The sequence below is a fragment of the Eumetopias jubatus genome, unplaced genomic scaffold (genome assembly GCF_037043125.1).
Source record: "Eumetopias jubatus isolate StellerSeaLion01/CBP00866 unplaced genomic scaffold, mEumJub1_p1.0 scaffold_60, whole genome shotgun sequence".
Taxonomy (NCBI): domain Eukaryota; kingdom Metazoa; phylum Chordata; class Mammalia; order Carnivora; family Otariidae; genus Eumetopias; species Eumetopias jubatus.
This window is the reverse complement of record NW_028274866.1, coordinates 1,122,149-1,134,833: the sequence shown is the minus strand read 5'-3', so window position 1 is coordinate 1,134,833 and position 12,685 is coordinate 1,122,149. Positions and strand designations below refer to the sequence as shown.

General features: G+C 39.9%; 1 pseudogene; it reads left to right on the top strand.

Moving 5' to 3' along the window:
- The first annotated feature begins 446 nt into the window (after window positions 1-446).
- LOC148161797 (olfactory receptor 1D2-like) lies at window positions 447-1,831 on the top strand (annotated as a pseudogene).
- The last annotated feature ends 10,854 nt before the right edge of the window (window positions 1,832-12,685 follow it).

The following is a 12,685-nucleotide window of genomic DNA, read 5'->3' as shown; positions in this document are numbered from 1 at the left end:
AAGTATACACACACACACGATCACAGAATTTTGCTTTATGGTCATCACCCAAACCCCTACATCGGTAAAATAAAGAGGCCTACAAGGATCCAACCAAAGCACCCACTGTGACAACTCAACTGCTCTACCCTCTCTCCCCAAACCAGGCCTTACTTTCAGTTCTGTCTTCTTCTCTGCCTGGTCCTTCTTTCCTTCTTGAGAAAAAAGAGGAGCTCCTGACTGAGGTAAGTCTCAAGAAGGGCCTCAGCTCACCTGCCCTGCATTCTCTGATGACCAGACAGCCCCACACCTTCTTGCCCTTACCACCGCAGGTTAGAGTTCCTTCCCAAAGTGTCACAAAGTATGATTTCAGCCAATGATGAAGGTTGCGGTGCATGCTTTCCCAGATTGCCTCTGCTCTTGTTGACAGATGTATTCTCAATGCATGTTTATAGAAACCAGGAGGCATGGCAAGAGGCAACCTAACCATTATCTCAGAATTCTTCCTCCTCGGACTGTCAGAGGTGCCTGAGCATCAACCCCTCCTCTTCAGTCTGTTCCTATCCATGTACCTGGTTGCTGTGGTGGGGAACCTGCTCATCATCCTGGCCGTTGGCTCCACCTCCAATCTCCACACCCCCATGTACTTCTTCAGAGCCAGCCTGTCGTGCGTTGACATCTGCTTCACCTCTGTCACTATTACCAAAGATGCTGCTCAATATCCAAACCCAGAGCCAGTCCATTCCCTACGTTGGATGCTTCACTCAGATGTATTTTCTAATCTTGTTTCTAGAACTGGACAATTTCCTCTTGGCAGTGATGGCATATGGCAGATTGTAGCCATATGTCACCCTCTTCATTATACCATAACCATGAGCCCCAAATTCTGTATCACGTTGATGTCTGTGGCTCTGATTATCACAAATATATATCCTTTGATCCACACTCTCTTGATAGATACACTGTCATTCTGTGCAAGTGTCAGAATTCACCATGTTTTCTGTGAACTTCACTCATTGCTAAAGCTTTCCTGTTCAAATATCCACATCAACAAGCTGGTTGTTTACACCCTGGGGAGATTTCTTTTTGTTGCTCCTTTCCTCTTTATTTCTCTTTCCTGCATGCACATTTTCTCAGCCATCCTAAGACTTCATTCTTTTTTTTATTTTTTTTTTAAAGATTTTATTTATTTATTTATTTATTCATGAGAGACAGAGGAGGAGAGAGAGAGAGGGAGAGAGAGAGAGAGGGAGAAGCAGAGGGAGAAGCAGGCTCCCAAGGAGCAGGGAGCCCGATGCGGGACTCGATCCCAGGACCCTGGGATCATGACCTGAGCCGAAGGCAGACGCTTAACCGACTGAGCCGCCCAGGCGCCCTAAGACTTCATTCTTCTCAGAGCAAACTGAAAGCCTTTTCTTTCTTTCTTTTTTAAAGATTTTATTTATTTGACAGAGAGAGACACAGCGAGAGAGGGAACACAAGCAGGGGGAGTGGGAGAGGGAGAAGCAGGCTTCCCGCGGAGCAGGGAGCCCGACGCGGGGCTCCATCCCAGGACCCCGGGATCATGACCTGAGCTGAAGGCAGACGCTTAACGACTGAGCCACCCAGGCGCCCCCTGAAAGCCTTTTCTACTTGCAGTTCCCACTTTGCTGTGGTGTCATTGTTCTATGGAACTTTATTTGGGGTGTATCTGCGACCCTCTTCTTCCTACACAACTGAGGACTCAGTGGCCACTGTGCTATATGCGGTGGGGGCTCCCATGCTCAACCCCTTCATTTATAGCCTTAGGAATAAGGACATGAAAGGGGCCTTAAGGAACCTCCTCAGTTGGAGAAAGGTCTGGTCTTGGTGACAACATCTCCTGCTTCTGAGCTATGATGTTGTCTTGTCTTCTCCTCCCTTTGATGTGGGAAGGGACTGTCCATATGATGGGTCTGACAGGTGTCCAGCTTAGCCCAAATTCCTGCTGTCATCATGTTTCACTCACTCCTTCAACCAACCCTCCCTGAGTGACTCTCGTGTCAGGCTCCAGGTGGACAGCTTGTTTGTGTGAGGATTTAATTTTCAATTCATTCTATTTGTCCTTCATGGCCTCTCCTCAAACCTTGTGTGCCTCATGAGTTTTGACTACAGGCCCCCGTTAATGGAGTGAATCATAATAAGCAATGGAGCTTCTTTTGTGCTGGGCACCGTTTTGAGTGAGTGCATGTCTTTACTCACTTAATCACCAAACAATCTTGTGATGGAGAGGCTGTTTTTATCCACATTTTCTAGGTGAGGGATGCCATCAGAGAAGCAATGGAATTCTCACCTTTTGCTTATGTAGGAATAATTTGTTGGATGGAACTAAAGAGGTTCCTTTCATTTCTCGAAAGAGCAAAATCTGCAATGGAGGCCCTCGTCCCTAGATGGCAGTAGATGCATGGATTGTGACTTCATGACACATTCACAAAGTTTGTGAGCTAAGTGGAGAAAGAGATGGGTACCCCTTTGAACTCCTGCATAGATAGTGGTATGTAAACACACTTCCCAAGCCATAGACTTACTTGCTGACCTCACAAAGAACATTCCTAGATGAAGTGAAAAGAGTAGAGTTACCACATTTCTCAACATGTGCATATAACAATAATCACAACGGTGTGGCTGAATGTCTTTTCCAGTGATGGATGTCACAATAGTCCCTCCCACTGTGCTCTGCTTTGCAGCCTCCTCTTGAGAGGTGGGGTCTGTGTCCTCAGCCCTTGAATCTGGACTGGCTTGTGACTGTTTGTACCAATGGAGTACAGTGTAAGTGATGCTGTGTGACTTCCGAGGCTAAGTCATGGAAGGTGGGGCAGCTTCTGGATTGTTCCTTGGACCATGTCCTCTGGGATCCCTGAGCTGCCTGTAAGAAGATGGACTGCCTTGAGGCTGCCATGCTGTGAGAAAGCTAAGCTGCATGGAGGGGCCATATGGAGGTGCTCCGGTCCACAGAGCCCAGCCTTCCAGTCATCCCAGACAGACGGGAGACATGAGAGTAAGTGAACCCCTCAGAGGATTCTGGTCCCCACCTGCCTGAGTTTTCCCAGCAGAAGCTGCAGACGTCATAGAGCAGAGACAACACGTTCCTACTGTGTCCTGTCCCAATTCCCAATTCCCACAGAATTTGTGTGCACAGTGAATTAATTGGTAGTTCAATTAAGATACAAAGATAAAATGCAAGTAGATAAGATTAGGAAAGACAGAGAGGATGAAAAATAAAATTTTAAAATGCAAAGAAATTTTGAATCCAGATAAAATGGGCAATTTTCTAGGACTATGTTAATTTCCAAAACTGACTAAGAGAAAATAGGAAATCTGTTTACATTGAAACCAAAGGGGAAATTCAAATGGTGGCCAAAGATTTACTCCAAAGAGAAGGAGAAATCAGGTCCAGATTATTTCATGAAAACTTGAAGAAACAGAATATTGCCATGTTATTTAAAAAGTTAAAGAGCACGGAAAAAGATGGCAAGTGTACCAATTCATTCTTTAAAATCAATATGGCTGGCATCAACTTGGAAAAGACCAGTTCACATGAGCGTGCACACACATACACATACAGAAAGAAAACAAAGAAACAAAGACACAAAACACCTCTTAAAAGAATATCACAAGGTGACTTACCACTCACTGTGCCTTTTTTTCCCTTAGCACTTATCACTACTTGAAATTATGTATAGTTCATTTTTCCCCCGTCTCCGTGAGGCCAGAGATTTTGTCTGTCTTATTCATGTGACATTAGTAGGTGCTCGGTAAATATGGGTTGAATGAAAGACTGAAAAATGTTATTCACCACATTATAATTCACTCCATTGGTAGATTGATAAATAAGTATGTGAGGGGTGTATATATCTATTTTAACTGTTTTTTCATTGTTAATGTAACCAATGTTTCTTGTAAATTATCAACAACAATGGAATAGAAAAATGAACCAAGGAAGTGAACAGAAATTCACAGAAAGAGAACTACAAGTGGTTTTTAAACATAAGAAGAGACCATCAATTTCACTCATAACTTGAGAAATACAAATTAAACTCACATTGAAATTCCTTTTTTCAACTCTCAGATACCCAAGTCCAAGAATTTATAAAAAATAATTTCCTGTAGAAACTCCAGACATGCTGTGTTTTATGGACAGGTTTATTTTTTAATGTTCATGGAATATACAAGTACCATAATGTGACGTATTCTGATGATGGAAAATAACTAATTTTTAAGAAGCTACCACGATCCTGATATCACATCACTAAACAGAGAAGAAATCTATGAGATGTGGCCAAAGTCATAGTCATAGGATAAATTGCAACCTTAAAAGATTTAATTAATTAATAAAAAAGGGTTCAGTATAAATTGATTAAGCATTCAAGTCCAAGAGCTATATAAAGGACAACAGAAACACAAAAACAAAACAGAAGGGGAAAACTAATAAAGATTAATGCTGTAGCATGAAAAACCCAGGTAGAATAGGGCAAGGAAACCAAGATCTGGTTCTTTGAAAGGACCAACAATATAGACAAAGAAGAAAAATTCAGGTAGACAACATTATGACTGAGAAGAAAATCTAACAACAGATATAAAAGTATGGAGGGTATTTTTAAAATTCACAATAATATTTTATATGGCTTTATGACAATGGGGTGGGCAATTTTCTAGGAGAGTATGGAAAATAATACATGCAACTCAAGAGGACGTATAATAATGAAAATGATCGATCAATAAACAAAAAAGAAATAGAATCAAAGATCTGCTTTACCAATAGACACTAGTCCTACTCATTCTGTTAAACTTTTAAGCAGAGATGTCCCAAGTGTTATTTATTTATTTTAAGATTTTATTTATTTATTTGTCAGAGAGAGAGAGAGAGAGAGCACAAGCAGGGGGAGTGGCAGGCAGAGGGAGAGGGAGAAGCAGGCTCCCCGCGGAGCAGGAAGCCTGACACAGGGCTGGATCCCAGGGCCCCAGGATCATGACCCCAGCCGAAGGCAGCCGCTTTACTGACTGAGCCACCCAGGCATCCAGTTCCAGTGTTATTTAATCTGTTGCAGAGCATCAAAAAGAAAACTTCCCAACTTACTCCATAGGGCATTATTCCTGACATACCTAAACCTGACATCAAGCTAGGAAACAAAGTGAAAACTTTCTTAAAGTGATAAAATATATATATATATATATAACCTGTCTTCGAACAATTTGGCCAACTTAGTACTTAGTGTTGAAACACTATTCCCATTAAGATCAGGGCAACAACAGGGATTGCCCCTACCATGACTATCATTTAACATTTTGGTCAAAATTCTAGCTTAGCGGTAAATCAGAAGATAGATATATTAGGTATTAATATCAGAAAAGAAGGGGAGAAAGTTATGATCATATGTAAATATGAGTATTTTTCTGGAAAACTCAAGACAAACTGAAAAACTACTAGAGCTAAGGGGAACAAATTTACAAAGTGTAAAATAAATAGTGCAAAAATCAATAAAACTCTTCCAATCCAGGGAGAAAAAACTACTTAAAAGTGGCATTGGAGGGCGCCTGGGTGACTCAGTCATTAAGCGGCTGCCTTCGGCTCAGGTCATGATCCCGGGGTCCTGGGATCGAGCCCCACATCGGGCTCCCTGCTCCGCGGGAAGCCTGCTTCTCCCTCTCCCGCTCCCCCTGCTTGTGTCCCCTCTCTCGCTGTGTCTCCTGCTTATGTTTCCTCTCTCTCGCTGTGTCTCTCTCTGTCAAATAAATAAATAAATAAGTAAAATCTTTAAAAAAAAAGTGGCATTGGAAAAATATCCCAAACACAATAGCAACAGGGATAAAATCCTGCCTTAACAAGAAATGAAAGGAGCCTATATGAGGAGACTGCAGAGATTCTCTCAAGAGAACCTGGTCAAAGGAAAAGATATAACACCTTTTTGAATGGGAAGACTCAGATTAATCTATAGATTTCAGGCATTTAGAACCTGAACAAAATCTTTTTTTTTTATTTGATAAAAGGCTTTTACTGCTCATTTGGAAGAATAAATGGCAAAAAAAACCCAATAAAAACAAACAAAAAACCCCAAAAATGTGATCAGTGAGGATTTTCTTCTACCAGACATTGAAAGGTAAAATAATTTAAACAGAGTGCTATTGGCAGATGAACCAACATACAGATCATGTGAATATATAGCTAGTCTTATGCTACTCTTGGAGCACAAAAGCAGTGGAAGAGATCCCAAAGGAAAATGGATAGATTTATCCACATGAAAAACAAATTAAGTAGGGAAAATAGTTGCCATTTATATGACAAACACTAATATCTTTTGTAATATAATACAAACATGTATTTGGTTTTTGTCCCCAGGTCCTGACATAGAGCTCCTAAAACCCTTGGAATTTCCTGGGTGATAAGAGCATCTTTGTTCTAATATGGTGACTCTTGTTGAGCCCCTAGATAGCTCCAGAATGGGGCTCGTCACTAGAAGACCAAGACTTTATTAGGAGCCTGGAACTTCCACCCTTACCCCATTCCCCAACCTCTTGAGAGAGGCTGGAGACTGAGTTAATTGATCATGCCTACATGATGAAACCTCCATTAAAAACCCCTAAACAATGGGCTCAGAGAGCTTCCAGGTTGGTGAGCACATCAACGTGCTGAGAGGGTGGAGTACCCACAGTCATGGGACAGAAGCTCCTGTGCTTGGGACTCTTTTAGACCTTGCCCTATGTACATGGCTTTTCATCTATATCCTTTATAACAAAGCAGTAAACATAAGTAAAGTGTTCCTGAGTTCGGTGAACCATTCTAGAAAATTTTTGAGCCTGAGGAGGGGGTGTGGGAACTTCCGATTTATAGCCAGTTGGTCGAAGTATAGGAGGCCCCTGGGACTTGCAAGTGGCATCCTAAGTAGGGGACAGTCTTGTGGGACTGAGCCCTTAACTTGTGGGTACTGTGCTACCTCCAGTAATTGGTGTCAGAGTTGAATCAAATTGTTGAACGCTCAGTTGGTGTTCAGAGAATAAGAGAATTTGTTGTTGGTGTTGGAAAACACCCCATTTTTCTAATTAAAAATCTTATATAAATAATTTTCTTAAAGATTATTTATTTATTTATTTGACAGAGAGAGACACAGCGAGAGAGGGGACACAAGCAGGGGGAGTGGAAGAGGGAGAAGCAGGCTTCCCGCGGAGCAGGGAGCCCGACGCGGGGCTCGATCCCAGGACCCTGGGATCATGACCTGAGCCAAAGGCAGACGCTTAATGACTGAGCCACCCAGGCGCCCCGTAAAAATCTTTTATAAATAATGAAAAATACAATCCATTAGGACATAAAAACAAAATGAATGGAGAACATGAAAAGGCAATTGACATCAAAAGAAATGAAATGAATGATACAAATATGGGGAAAATCAGCCTAATTAAGAATCAAAGAAATGTGGATTTAGAACAGTCAAGTTACCGTTTTCACTGAGCCAAAGAGAGATGTGATAAAGTGGATATTCCTATACTGTGGGGTAAAGTATAACCTACAACCTTTCTGCGTGCAAGTTGCCTAAATGAACAAAGAAACTTAAAAATACTGAATGCCTTGTGATAAACTCTCTCGGATAAATTCCTACAAGTGGTATATGGGGTCAAATGACAAATATATGTAAATTTGGATAGATCATGTCAAATTCCTCTGCCTATAGGTATATACAAAAAGAGATTTCTACCCATTTACCTGCCCATCAGCATTTTGTGAGCCCGATTGTTTCTCTCCTCACCCTCTCCATCTGCACCGTCCAATATGATAGCCACAAACCACTTGCAGCTCCTGAGTATATGAAATGTCCTAATTGAGCTATAAAGTGTAAGGGTAACATACAATGAAACTCAAAGACTTAGGATGAATAAAGAATGCAAAATATCTCATTAATATTTTTTATATTGATTACATGTTGAACTGATAATGTTTTGGACCCCATTGGGTTCAATAAAATATATTATTGAAATTATTTTGTCCAAGTCTTATTTTTGTCTCTTTTAACAAGTTCCTGAAGTTTTTCTCTTTGCCCATTTCATGTTAAGCTTATTCTTGGGTATTTCACAGTTTTTATTGTCATTGTAAATGGAGTTTTATTTACTAGTTATTGCTTTTGTTAATGAAGACCCCTGGTTTTTGTATATCAGTTGGTGTACTGGGCCACCTTACTAAATTCTCTTATTTGTAATAGTTTTTCACTTGGATTCTGTTGTTTTCCAGGTAAATAGTTGTATCATCCTCAAATAATGATAAATTTGCCTTCTCCTTTAAGTTTTTATACTTATATCTTTTTCTTGTCTGATTTTATTGTCTATCTTCAGAATAATGTTAAATTACTGTGGTGCAAGAGGATATCTTAGTTTTTTCCCATGTCTTATTGGGAACACTTCTAGTATTTTTTTTCACTAAACACGGTGTTGAATTTTTGGTTGATAGAGAAATGTCATGTCAAGGAAGTATCCCCTTAATCTGATTTTACTGAGAAATTTTTGCAAAGCAAGAATGGATATTAAAAAAAAAGAACGGATATTAAATTTTGTCAAATACCTCTTCAACATCTGTAGGGATGATCATATGATTTTTTTACTGTTGGTCTATGAAAATTTGGAATACATTCATAGCTTTTCTAATATTGAACCATCTTTACATCCCTAAAAATAAATCCCACTTGGTTGGTTATGTTTTGATTTCTAAATGAGTTACTAGATTGTGTTTGGCTATATTTTATTTAGTATTTTTGTAATGTTTTTCTTAAGTGAGATTCATCTGTGATCGCATATTCTTTGTGCTTTGTTGGTATCAATCTTTCATAACAAAAATTTGCAATTTTTTTTTTTTTTTTTATGCCTTGAAATGGTTTACATAGAATTGAAGTCACCTGCACCTTAAAGGTTTGGTTGAATTTTCCTTTGAATTCAGTTGACTTGCTGCTTTTCATAGGGGTTGCTTTTTTAAAACCTTTTTAAGAAATTAATTTATTTGAGCTCAGTGGGGGTTGCTTTTGAACAATATTCCCTATTTCTTTTCTAGGAATAGTTTTTATAAATTTTATTTTATAGAGATTCTCTTCTCTAGAGTGAGTTTTGGTTATTCATATATTATTCCTAGAGAATCAAACATTTCCTCTAGGTCCCTAAACTTACTTGCATAGAGTTGAAAAATATTGTTTTAAATTTCCTATTATTTGCTCTAAATCTGTGGTTATCTACCCATTTTCTTTTCTTGTTTTGTGTATTTGTGATTTCTCCTCCTTATTGATTATGGCAATTAACATATCTATTTTATTCTTTGGAAGAGCCTCATCTTGGATTTATTAGATCTATTATTTTCTAGTTAATTGACTTCTGCTTTTATCTTTCCTTTTTCCTTTTTTTCTGATTTTCCTAGGTTTATTTTTGGTTTGTTTTCTAACCCTTTGAGTTGGATACTTTAATCCTTTATTTTCATTTTTTTTAAAGATTTATTTATTTATTTGACAGAGAGGGACACAGCGAGAGGGAACACAAGCAGGGGGAGTGGGAGAGGGAGAAGCAGGCTTCCCGCGGAGCAGGGAGCCCGATGTGGGGCTCGATCCCAGGACTCCGGGATCATGACCTGAGCCAAAGGCAGATGCTTAATGACTGAGCCCCCCAGGAGCCCCTATTTTCATGTTTATTAACACAAGTATTTTCTCTTAGCACTGCTTAAACCCTGCTTACAGGAGTCTGAATACCAAGTGCTTTCATTGTTGTTATTTTATAGATAACCTTCAATTTGGGTTTGGCTATCTTCTTTGGATCAAGAGTTGTTTAAGGCAGCATTTAAAATTTTCCAGATGTTAAGAGAGTTATTACTTTTAAAATTATTTTTTACTTTATGTATATATTTTTACTTCTGGGGATATATTAAGGTTGTCACTGTAGTTTTAAATAGGTTGATACCAATTCCAATGTGTGTGTGTGTGGGGGGGTATTCCCCGCCACCACCAACAAGCAATTCTTGGGACACCAGTTGGGTGTCCCACAATTCAACTCAATCCTGATGCTATCTACCCAGAGATAGCATCAGATTCCACAGGTTAACGTTTCAGTCCTCTAAGACTGCCCCTCATCCCTGACTTTAGACTCCAGATGGGAACCCAGGTTGTTACCTGTGTGCTGCAGACTGGAGGTTCCCACTACCTCCTCCTTGCACTTTAGATGCCGGTCTTAAAAGTCCAGATTGTTACCTGTTCTTCTGACCAACTGGTTTTAAGTCAGAGGTTCCCAAATTCCCTTCCTCAGGATTGATTAATTTTACTAGAGTGACTCACAGGACTCAGAGAAACATTTTACTTACTAGATTACTGGTTTATTATAAAAGGATATGTCACCAGCTAGACCTCAAGATCTGACCTTTACTGTCCACCTGCTTGTACTCACTAACCTTTGTCTCACATTTTTCTTTCAGCTCTTGTTTCTGGCTTACATCTTAACTCAGGCAAATGAAACCCCCAAAACACCCCTCAGGTGATGGCTGACTGCCCTGACAAGACCTCCCGCTGGCCCAGACCACCCAGACTGTCGGAGTGGGGACACCCCCCACTTGCGCTTGCGCAGATGGACCATGGAGTGACCCCTGGGATGACCAGCAATTACCTTTACCTCATTATAATCCTAAAATCTCTCCCCAAGGAGAGAGCCTCAGCCTCATTTACATAACATAAAATGTATGCATAGGCATGTTTCCTTAAGGCACTTGCGGGACCTTGTGCCCATCTCTACATACCATGACAAGGCTTCCCTGTCTAAATATTCATCCTAACCCTGAACAAAAGGTACTCATTCGCCCTCTTAGGGAGTCACAGCTCGGGAAGCTATTCCCTGTGATCTCTTTCTTTGCTGCCAATAAAGTTTACTTTGTGCAACAACTCCACCTGGTGTATCTGTGACTCCCCAAGGAGTGAACTCACATTCCTTTAGTTACAGATATAAATGAGGAACAGCCAGATGGAAGAGATGCATAGGGCAAAGTATGGGGAAAGAATGCGGAGCTTCCATGCTCTCTGAGCAGCGTGCCACTCTGCTTTGTGTTCACCAACCCAGAAGGTCTCCAAGCTCCCACACCCCCCCATCATTTGGGGGTTTTATGGCAGCTTCATTACAATGACACGATTGATTCAGTCATGGGCCTTTGGCGATTGATTCAACCTCCAGCCCCTCTTCCCTCTCCAGAGGTGGGTGGCAGCATAGTGAAGGTTCCAGCCCTCTAATCACTTAGTTGGTTCCCCTGGAAACCAGCCCCCATCCTTAGATTACCTAAAGGCTTTCCAAACGTTCCTCCTTTAGCATTATAAAAGACATTCATCACAGGAAATTCCAAGGATTTTAGGGGCTCTGTGCCAGGAACTGGTTGAAGACAAATTATATATTTCTTATTATAAATATTGTGATATCACAAGTCTAATATATAGTCAGTTTTTATGAATGTTCCATGGACAGTTGAAAAAAGAAATTGCATTCATTGTTTCAAGGTAGAGATTTAGATACATTAATTTGATATGCCTCATCCATTGTTATTTACTTCTGTATTCTCACTTTGCCCTGTTTATGCTTGAGTTTATTCATTGGTACAAAGGAATAATGATAGACCATATGTCAAAGGACCACATAAATTAATCCAGGAAAGGTGCCCAGAAGAGTGCTTCTGGGCCTGTGTGTTCAATAAATGCCGCCAGTTTGGGGATTAACTCGTCCATTTGACCTGTCACAGGCTGAGATAAGAGAATACAAATTTACTTCTGTGTATATTTTCTGCCTTAGTTTTCTTGAATTTCCGGTCTTTTCTCCCCCCCCCTTTTTTTCTTCTTTTTTTACCTTTGAATGTTGAAACTCTTTATTTTGCATGTACTACATTCAAAACCATTAGCTCTTCATTGAGGATTGCACCTTTTGTTCTTTTAAGGTGTTTTTTCCACCTCCTCATGTAATGCCTTTTGGGTGAATTCAGCTTTGCATGCTAGTAAGTTTTTATAGACTTAATTTTTTTAAATTTATTTTTTTAAAGATTTTTTATTTTTTGTCAGAGAGAGAGACAGAGCATGAGCAGGGGAGCAGCAGGTAGAGGGAGAAGCAAGCTCCTTGATGAGTCCCCAATTTTAGTCTTTAAAGAGCCAATTAGGTCAGCGTTGATCCTCTCTAATTTTGTTATTTTGTTCATTTCTGTTCTTGCCTTTATTCATTTTCCTTTTGTGGGGTTAATTTTTTAAAATTTATTATTATGAAAATATCCTAATAATCAGCCAAATTGCAGAAAATATACTTTGAACGCCCATATCCCCACCATTTACATTCTACCACTAACATCTGACTACACTAAATTGCTCATGAGTCTTCAGACTGTCTGAGGACTGGTATCTTTCATGCATTGTGAGAAACTCCGCCATTATCCCTTTACATATTGTTTCTCTATCTTTTTTATTATCTCCTTCTAGAACTCTGACTAGACAAATGTTTGACCTTCTCATACTATCTTCCATGTCTCAAATTTCTCTACGCTTTTATCTCCTTGTCCTGAATTACTAGTAACTTCTTCACAACGATCTTCCAGTTCACTAAATCCTTCTTCGGGTTTAATCTGCTCAACCCATCCATTGAGTTTCTAATTTTTTTTCTTAAGATTTTATTTATTTACTGAGAGAGAGAGAGAGAGAGAGAAAATGAGCAGGGGGGA